Source organism: Pinus tabuliformis, chromosome 7 (assembly GCF_031772625.1).
Source record: "Pinus tabuliformis cultivar Carrire ecotype Pingquan chromosome 7, CPIR1, whole genome shotgun sequence".
Classification (NCBI taxonomy): domain Eukaryota; kingdom Viridiplantae; phylum Streptophyta; class Pinopsida; order Pinales; family Pinaceae; genus Pinus; species Pinus tabuliformis.
Window position 1 is genome coordinate 1,137,565,096 of NC_142293.1, and position 9,384 is coordinate 1,137,574,479.

Consider the following 9,384-nt stretch of genomic DNA (forward strand, 5'->3'; position numbering starts at 1 on the left):
CAGAAAGAGGATTATTAACCTGACTTGGAGAAAAATAAAAAAAATGACATGCATAGAGCTAGAGATTCTAGGGGAAGGTTTTTAGCTACAGCCAGAAGTTCGATTTTCACAAGTCCATCTGCTTCAAGGAATAGACAAGAGACACCTCCCTCATCTCCCACTGATACTCCTAGCCCTAGAATTCCTGGAATTCAAGAGGCAAGAATTGACTCTCCCACACCTTCTATTGAAGTTGAATCAGAAAGAGATCCTTTCCTTTCTTCTACACAAAGACCAATTGTAATTGAAGAAGTAGAATCATCTGAAGAAGAGGGAGAAATTCCTCCTCATTCACCCTTTGTAGAAGAACCAGAAGATTCTGAAGTCTCTAGGGAAACCATTATGACAGAGGAAGGAGGTGGTAGAGGTAGAGGTAGAGGAGGAGGAGGAGGAAACAATGGAGGAGGTAGAGGTCACATTGGAGGAAATAGAGATGGGAATAACTCATTTGGGTTTCCTATCGTTGATGAGGATTCCCGAGCCACTATGAAAAATATATCACCATCTGTCCTCCCAAACTTCCATGGGTTAAGAACTGAGGACTCTGAAACATTTCTATTTGAGTTTGAAGTCATGTGTCGAACTTATGACTATCTAGATGACTCTCAAAAACTCAAATTATTCCCTTCAACATTGAAAGATCAAGCTTTAAAATGGTTCATGGGGTTACTCACTCAATCCATTAGGTCTTGGGATGAAATGAAACAAACATTTTTGGATAGGTACCTGGATTATTGTATGCCTACTAATCACAAGGATGAGGTATTTAAAATGGTACAAAAAGAAGATGAGAGTTTAGAAGATTTACTTGAAAGATTTCAATATAACCTGAAAAGAGAAAAAATGAGTAATTTGGATGAGGAGACCTTGAAAGCCCTCCTACTAAAAGCCATTAGAGATGAATGGATAGACATCTTGAACATGATGGGGAAAGGAGATATATCTCAACTTTCACTCAATGATATAGCAGAGCTATGTATCCATCTCTCAAGGGGCAAATCAAAAACTCAAAAAGGGCCTAGAGATCCTTCCCTCCTCAGAGCAAATAAATCTGCAACTGGATCAGTAAGTAGGGCTGAGATCGGCAATATGCTTGATGAATTCAAAACTGACATCTTAGGGAGTCTTAGTGAACAATTAGACACCCTTAAGATCCATAATAAACAGAAAACAGAAGCCGAGGCTTTGGCCATCTTTTGCCCGAAATGTAGAAAGAAACATGCTTTAAGGGAATGTCCCTTGGATGCACACGTTGCAGAAACATGTGTAATTTGCTCAGAAACTCATGAGACCAAGGATTGTCCTTCAATCCCTGGGCTCAAAGCAGTCTTTCAAGAAGATCCAAATACACTTGAATCTCTCTGCTTTGTTGCAAGGAGACCTTGGCAGGGGCAACAAAATCAAGGGTTTAACAACTCTATGAATTTTCAACCCCAACCAAATTGGAATCCTTGGCAACAACCTTGGCCTCAACCTCAAAATCCTTTTCAAGCATGGATGCAAAATCCTTATGGGAGATTTGCTCAATTCTATCAATATCCTCCACCTTTTCAGAACCAGCAAGCTCCACAACTTCCAAATCAAAGTCAACAACTATCATTGCCATTCCCTCAACAACAACAACCTCCTCCACAAAATCAAAATTCTCAACTCTTGCTACAATCCCAACAAAAGCCAAATCAACTTCCATCTCAGCCATTGCCAAACCCCAATAATAGGAACCCTCAAAATGCTTACATGATGGAAGGTCAACCATTCCCTACCTATATGATTGTTCCTCTCAATGAAGTACAACTCAGATCAGGTAAAATCTTAGATCAACCTTCTATAAATGTTCAACAACCAAGCATTTCTGAGGAAGAATCTCTTAGAGCTAATAAGGGTTCTGAAGCATCCCTTCAACACCCAAACATTCAAACAGAAAAAGAAAAAGAAAAAGAATCAACCCCCACAACTCCCATAGTTGAGCAACCTACATCTTTAGCCACACCTCCTTTTCCTGAAAGATTACAAATCGATAAAGGAGTGGAAAAACAAATTTGGTTGCCCGACTATAATTTTCTAGATGAATTGAAGAATGTCTGTATCAAGATTCCCTTGTTACAAGCCATTAAGGAGATTCCCATTCTAGCAAAAACAATAAAGGAGTTGAGCCTTAAGAGACCAGGAAGGAAACCAAGAGATACCAGAAAGATCCACCTGGTAGGAAAAATTGCAGACATTATGATGGGAAAGATTACCATGCAGAAATATGTAGACCCCGGTAGTCCAATTGTCAAAACACATATCAATGGGGTAGAAATACCAAATACTTTGATTGACTTAGGGGCTGCTATCAACATTATGAGTAGACAAACTATGGACCAGTTAAAACTTCCTAACCTTCTCTTTACACCTACTTTACTGCAGCTTGCAGATAGATCGATCATTAAACCTGATGGTGTATTGGAAGACATTCCAGTCTCCCTAGACTCTTGGGAATATCCGATTGATTTTATGATTTTAACTCCCAAGAAAAATCTAGGAGGACATCCTCTTATTTTAGGAAGACCTTGGCTGGCCACAGCTGATGCTTTCATAAGTTGTAGGTCTGGGGACATGTATATTTCTGATGGCAATTCAACAAAGAAGTTCAATTTGTATCCTCCAGCGAGAGCAATTACAGAAATAGGAGATAATGAGTGGGTTGATGATGAAGACACTATACAACCTGTCTTTACCATTTCTGAGATTAGTGAAGACAGTCAGATTCTGAATACATTAGAAAATTTTGAACCATCTTCAGAATATGACTCTACACAATTTCAGTTGGATTCTGACATAGAGTGTCTATCATCTAGACAAATGTCTCTTTTCTCTATGGAAGAATTTGGTAGTTCTGCCATTGAAATCTTTCCAGGAAAAACATTAAACATTAACAAAAACTTGGAAAAATTTCAACAGGAAGAGCTAACCAAAGTCTTGCAAAGACATTCTACTGCTTTTGCATGGGAGTATACCGACATGAAAGGAATAGACCCTAAGACTTGCATTCATCACATTTACATTGAGGAAAACAGTAGACCAATCAGACAACCTCAAAGAAGGATGAATCCAAATCTTAGGGAGATAGTGAAAGAAGAGCTCCAGAAGTTACTCAATGTAAACTTCATTTACCCTATTTCAGATAGCCAATGGGTTTCTCCCTTGGTCATAGTACCTAAAAAGAACGGTAAATGGAGGGTTTGCATTGATTACAGAGAATTAAACAAAGCTACCTTGAAGGATCACTTTCCTTTGCCTTTTATTGATCAAGTTTTAGATACTTTAGCAGGTAAAAAGTTTTTCTCATTTTTGGATGGTTTTAGTGGTTACAATCAAATTCAGGTAGCACCTGAAGATCAAGACAAAACCACATTTACTTGTCCTTGGGGAACTTTTGCTTACCGAGTACTTCCTTTTGGATTATGCAATGCACCCGCTACATTTCAAAGGGCTGTACTAGGAATTTTTTCAGATCTAATTCATGATTGTGTAGAGGTCTACATGGATGATTTCACAGTTTATGGTAATACATTTGAAGAAGCATTAGGAAATTTGGAAAAAGTTCTAATTAGATGTAAAGAAACAAATCTTTCATTAAGTCATGAAAAGTGTTTTATGATGTTTACTGAAGGAATTGTTTTAGGACATCATATTTCAGGAGATGGAATTAAAGTTGATAGATCCAAAGTAGAAGTCATCTCCAAGTTACCTGTTCCAAATTGCCAAAGAGATGTTAGAAGTTTTCTTGGGTTTACCGGATATTACAGAAGATTTATTGAAAACTTCACTAAGATAGCATCTCCTCTTTTCAAATTACTTACCAAAGACTGTGAGTTCAAATGGGATCCTGAATGTCAGTCTGCCTTTGAAACTTTAAAGACTAGAATATCTGAAGCACCCATTTTGAGAGGGCCAAATTGGAAACTCCCTTTCCACATTTCTACTGATGCTTCAGATACAGCTCTAGGAGCTGTTTTGGGACAAAAAGATTTGGTCCCTTATGCCATTTATTACACCAGCAAAAATTTGACTCCCACCGAGTTAAATTACACTGTGACCGAAAAAGAATTCTTAGCCGTTGTTCATGCAATCAACAAGTTTAGACACTACATAACCGGCTATGAAACTTTTGTCCATACTGATCACTCCGCAATTAGATATCTCATGAACAAACCTATTACTAATGGCAGAGTTACAAGATGGCTTTTACTTTTACAAGAATTCAACATTACTGTGTTAGATAGACCAGGAAAACAAAACACAATAGCTGATTTCTTGTCTAGAATCCAAAACACTAACAAAGATTCTCCTGTAGAGGATAAGTTTCCAGATGAATACTTGTTTGCAGTAACTACCAAGACTCCTTGGTATGCAGATATTGCTAATTATCTAGTTACAGGGAAGCTACCTCCACACTTATTTCCTAATGAGAAAAGGAAAATCATTCAGGAGAGTTCACATTATTCTTGGATTTCTAATGAATTGTTCAAAACAGGGCCAAATTGTATGATCAGAAGGTGTGTTCGGGAAGATGAAATGCCTGACATCCTTAAGGCATGTCATGATGAACCATGCGGCGGACACTTTGCTGACAAGAGGACAGCCTATAAAATCCTTTCTTTAGGATATTATTGGCCTTCTCTCTTTAAAGATGCAAAGCAATATGTTAGAAGGTGTGACAGCTGCCAAAGAGTTGGGAGACCAACTCCTTCAAATGAAATGCCACTACAGCCGCAGGTATGCATCGAACCCTTTGAGAAATGGGCTCTAGATTTCGTTGGACCTATTAATCCACCATCTAGGCAAAAGAAGTATATATTGGTTTGCACTGATTATGTTACTAAGTGGGTAGAAGCCAAGGCATTGCCTTCTGCCACTGAAAATTCAGTTGTTCAATTTCTTTTTGAGGATATTTTTACTCGTTTTGGTGTCCCAAGAGAAATTGTGACAGATCAAGGAAGCCAATTTACATCTAAATTGATGGAGAAGCTGATGGAGGAATACAAGATCAAGCATAGAACATCTACTCCATACCATCCGCAATCAAATGGTCAAGTGGAATCTACCAATAAAGTCCTTGAGGGCATTATCACCAAGACTGTTCATCTTCATAGAAGAGATTGGGCGGAAAGGCTTCCTGAAGCCTTATGGGCCTATAGAACTACATGGAGAAACACAACAGGACATTCTCCCTATGAACTTGTTTATGGGAAAGAAGTCCTGCTCCCCATTGAGTTCCAAATCAAGACCTTCAAGATGGCAGTTCAATTGGGGATGAGCCTATCAGAAGCTCAAAAACACAGAATGGACCAGCTAAATGAGCTAGATGAAATAAGACAAGATGCAATTCTAAGGACCGATCTAGTTCAGCACCAAAGAACTAAATGGCATGATCGACACATCAAAGAAAGAAAGTTTCAGAAAGGAGATTGGGCACTATTGTTTGATTCCAAGTTTAAGGACTTCAAAGGAAAATTTCAAACTCACTGGCTTGGGCCATATGAGATTGATGAAGTCTTTAAAAATGGAGCAGTTCGAGTGAAGACCATTGATGAGCTTCAGACTCCTCTCATTGTGAATGGCCATAGATTGAAAGTCTACCATAAGCCACTCTCAAGAGAGGAATTTGTTAAGTTGTTCCAAGAAGATTCTGCAATGAGGCTAGTGGAGAAGAATTCTTCTCCTCCATCAGCCTGATCTTTGTTTCTTTCAGTTAAAAAAAAAAAAAAAAAAAAAAAAAGAGAAAAAAAAAAGAAAAAAAAAAGAAGAAAAAAAAAATCTCTTGTATAAGCCTGAAAACCAATCTTGGATTGGCAGTCTTATGCAGAAAATATGAGGTGAAAATCAGGGTCACCTGACGCTTTATATTTTCTCTTCTTTTCCTATCCATCTCATCCATCTCATCCATTTCATCATTTTCATTCCACCTCATTTTCTTTCAGTCCATTCATTCCATCTCATTTTCACCAATAAAGTCCCTCTCAGGACTATTCCATTCAGTCAAAGTTGTTTTAATCCTCTTTGTGCAGGCAGAAAAGTGTTGCTGCAATTTCCACAGCTAGGAGCCAATTCCGCAGCTGACATCAAGATTCCGCAGCCAATACACTCTGTTCCTGCAACGAAAACAAACTCTGTTTCAAAAAAAAAAAAAAAAAAAAATCTGCAGTCAAAAGCACCAGCATCATTACAAGAGCAAGGACACATGGCATATACAAAGGCAACAATAAATCAAAGGTTAGGGATCAAAATGCAATGATACGAAGGTATGTTCAAAATTTCTAACTAACAGTCATATCATTTATGTATGGTTTTTCGGATTGTGGTAGGAGGCATGTAATGTAATGATTAACAAGATCCCCGTCCACTCCTCATAATCCTTAACCATTACGCTGCGTAATCCACCTCACTGCCTTCCTAACGGTTCCCTAATCGTTGTGATTTGAACTTAATACGGCCTGCTCTCTCTCATCAATTCTTCGTACCAGAGTGACGTGTACTGTTGTACCACGGCTCTCCAATTGGTTATTCCGCAGCCAAGTGTACGCAGCCACCCGACGTTCAGGGATTCGGCCGTTGTATCCTCTACCCATAACTCTGCTTCCCGCATGCATAAACCTCAACCTCGCATTGTTATTTACGCCCTCACCGTTTTCACTTCCGGTTTCATTCATCACGCTGTTTCACCGTGAACATACTCTGTTCTATTCCTCACCTCTCCGCTCAAAACCCTGACCACCAGCTTCGTAATTGCATCACGGCCATTCTGCTGTAGCCGTAAAACCACTGCTGACCATTCTGCTGTAGCCGTAATACCCACTGCTGAGCACTGTTTTTCCCGTATAAGCTCTCTCTCTTCCGTATTCGAACAACGCTGACAGAGCAGCAGAAGAGCTGGTAACCGAAATGGGCAAGTTATTAAGAGCAGAGCCGGAAGGTTCTAAGTTTTTAGACGGTTACCCACAAACGAAGAGTGCCCTGCAGAAGGCCAAGTGGTTAAAATTCATTCAGAAGTTCAAAGGATATCACAAGGAAGTCACCAAGGCCTTTGCTCGGTCGTTTGATGGAAAAACAAATGTTGTAGAGATTGGAGACCTACAATTCACTGTCACCGAGAGCAGCTTGGCTCAAGCAACTGCTTTGCCTCGTACTGGGGAACGTTGGTTCAAAAATCGAACTGTTGAAGGCCAGGAGTGGAAGAACATGTTGAAAAATCCAGGTATGGATACCACTATCTTCACCAAAGGAATACCTGTAAGTGTCATTAAAAAGGAATGGACTGCCTTACTTTTGCTAGTTCAGAAATTTTTAACATGTGAAGGCAGATTTGGTGTAATGTATGTTTATCACACAAAGATAATGATGCATTTTATGGGTGAACATACCATCAATCTTCCTTATTTCTTGCTGGCTAGTCTGAAAAAAATGAGTGCCACTGTTCAGAAAAATGTGGGAAACATTGAGCCCCACCTATATCACCATGGACTCATTAAAATCTTGATTGAGGAGCAGTTAAAAATCAGAAAGGATACATGGGAGAAATTCCTTGTTAGAAACCATTTTCAAGAGGCAGCAGAAGACTCTAGTAGCTCTCCTAGGGTGCCAAAAAGAAGGAAGAAAAGGGAAAGGAATAGTCACCCAAGAAGACACTGCTTCCCAAGACACTGCTGTAGAAGTTGAAGAAACTGCCCAAGAAATTGTTACAAAAACTCTTCAAGAAATTGCCCAAGAAACTGTTCAAGAAACCATTCAGAAGGAAAAGAAAAAGGGGAGCAGAACAAAAAGACAAAAGGAGGATAAAGGAAAAGCTATTTTGCAAGAGTCATACCCTTCACCTGAACCTTCAAGTGAAGAAGATACCCAAACATTAGCTCATAGGCTTGCTCAGCTTCATGAAACTGCCAGCTCCAAAAAGAAACAAAAGCAAAAACAGCAAGAACCAAAAAGTACGAGCCTACAAATAAGGAGAAGCAGTAGACTTATACAGAAAAAGAGTGTGATTAAAGAGAAACAGTCTCATTTCATTGATTTGGGCACACCTGAGAAAACTCCAATTCAGCTAGCTGTTGAGCTAAGTCCTCCAAGAGAGGAAAGTCCTGACCAGCAAGAGAGAGAAAGCAGTTTTCAAGGATTTGAATTTAGGCCAAGACAAACACCTGACATTGACCCTGTCCAGCAGGAGGCATATGATTATTTGGAAACATTAGAACAATCTGTTGCTGGCCCTAGTACTGTCTTGCCCCTTGAACAACAGGTTCAATCTTTGAAGCAAGAAGTATTTGAGCTTGAGGTCCTAAACCGTCACATCAAACAGGAAAATGAAGCACTGAAAGAACAGAGAAACGTGGACAAGATGATCCACGATAATACAATGCTTCATCTGGGTCTTTGGCAAAGAAAGAACAGGAAATTGAAGAAGAAATGCAGGAAATTGAGCAGAGCCTTGGTCAACTTGAAATTCAGATGCTTGGTTAAGAAACCAAGAACAAATGTGGCAACAGGAAGGAAAAGGAGAAGGTTGGATGTCTTGGCAGAGGCATCCGAACATGTGAATTGAAAGATTATGATAAAATTTTGGTTGCATGAGGACATGCAACACCCTCGCAGTGGGGGTATGTTGAGCCTCAACTTTGCACTCATTTACCTGTCCTCCCAACAGCTTTTCCTCATTCACTTCTCTTTTCTGACATCATTTCCTCCATCAACTTGTTCAATTCATTGCATTATATGTCTTTTAACATGATTTGATTGATTGTGCTAATGATTGATTGTTTTTTTAGAATTTTGGTACATGTTCAGCAATTCCACAGCTGTTCTGCAATTCCGCAGCTGTTCAGAGATTCCGCAGCCTTTTTGTTGTTTGCTATACTCCACGTGTCTTCTCCAGGAACGAGCCACATGGGCATGTTGGTATGGATGTCCACATGGATCGTATGCTATTGGTTGGGCCAAATCAGTCACGTATGCCCCCGGTCAACGCAGGAGCACCCACGGTCAAACAGTCAAGTTGCAGACGGTGGCACGGCTCTGCGTGAGCAACTGAGACACGGATTCACAGCTGGCACTTTCTCCACGCCACGAAGACATCGGGGAACAGGATCTATCCATAGATTTACTCCCCATGATGACCGTTTCCTCTAAATGTGCACGGAGCTGCCTGCGTGTTGCTGCGCAGTTAATTAGTTAGGCCTGTAGTTGCTTAGTTTACGCAGAGGGTAGTTTACCTCTGTGCCTATAAATAAAGCGTTCTTCAACGCTTAAAGATTAGCTCTTATTATTGTAATTGCCGTAATCATTTTGGTTGTAAAACTCTGTTTTAAAGAC